General features: G+C 41.7%; 1 protein-coding gene across 1 annotated transcript in view; it reads right to left on the reverse strand.

Annotated features, from left to right (window-relative positions):
- The window catches only part of unc13b (unc-13 homolog B (C. elegans)), a 148,154-nt gene that overhangs the window by 51,409 nt on the left and 95,419 nt on the right, over positions 1-1,326 (reverse strand). The window lies entirely within an intron of this gene.

Here is a 1,326-nt window from a genome sequence, read left to right on the forward strand (position 1 = left end):
TAAAAGCCTAACTGGGGACAGACATTGAGAATTAGCCTTAGCTAAAATGTTGTAGTGTGTGACATGATGCATGAAACATACTTGTCCCTATCAAATAAACGAATAAATAAATAAAGTCTGCCTGTGCTAAAAAAATCCCCACCAACTATTATTATCTCCTTCAAGTCCACTAGGGGGCTTCAATTGACATTTCCAATATAAAACATGCTGAAACAGAGCGAGAACCATCAGATTACCATAGATTGCCCAACTTGGTCAGTTTATTTTAAACATTGAAAACCGTTTATAAATATATATATTTTTAATCCATCCATCCATTTTCCGTCACGCTTACACCAAGCGGGGTCACGGGGGATGCTGGGGCCTATCTCCAGCTGTCTTCAGGCGAGAGGGGGGGGTCCTCGGGCATCACAGGGCAACACAGAGACACACAGGAGAAACAAGCATTCACGCACACGCTTATACCTACGGAGAATTTAGAGAAGCCAATTAACCTAACTTTCATGTTTTTGGACTGTGGAAGGAAGCCTGAGTACCCGGAGAGAACCCACGCATGCACAGGGAGAACATGCAAACTCCATGCACAAAGACCCCGGGCCGGGAATCGAACCCGAAACCTTCTTGCTGCAAGGCATTAAGATAACAAAGCATTAAGAATAGCATCAAGATAACAAAAAATCCATGGCTTCTTTTTGTACATCAGCTAACTAGCACTATGCTAGCAATTAGGGATGGGAATCGAAAACCGGTTCCTGTTCAGAACCGGTTCCGTGTGTTCCAATTCCATGGCACCGTTTGGCAGCTCGCTTAACGATTCTCTTAACGCATCCAGGCAGCACCAGAGCCAATCGCTGGGCAGCATGACTTGTGTCACGTTTTTTTACTCAAGTTACGCACATGGCGTTCAGTAAGCAAGTACGACGTGACCAGGCGTAAGACTAGAAAAGCAAAACAAAAGCAGTCAAAGCGATCGAAAATTTGTCTTCATTTTAATGAAGGGACACCTAACTGGTCTCAAAAATAATATTTTTCCTCCTTCTATGGTCTGTTATATTTTAGTAAAACCTGTTTTTATTATTTGGTTTTAAACACAGATTCTCTCTTTTTTTGCAATTATTCTTTTTATATATATCTTAATTTGCTTTAATTTATTATATTTGTTGTAACCTGGACGTTACAACAAATATAATAAATTAACTAGCAATGTTATTAAACAGACGGGGGAGCCTGTTACAGCTGCTTTTTTTATGTCTGCTTCCGTCTCCTTGAACCCCAGTCGGCCTCAGCAGATGGCCGCTCACACTGAGCCTGGTTCTGCTGGAGGTT

This window comes from Cyprinodon variegatus, unplaced genomic scaffold (genome assembly GCF_000732505.1).
Source record: "Cyprinodon variegatus isolate N-32 unplaced genomic scaffold, C_variegatus-1.0 Scaffold500, whole genome shotgun sequence".
In the NCBI taxonomy this organism is placed as follows: Eukaryota; Metazoa; Chordata; class Actinopteri; order Cyprinodontiformes; family Cyprinodontidae; genus Cyprinodon; species Cyprinodon variegatus.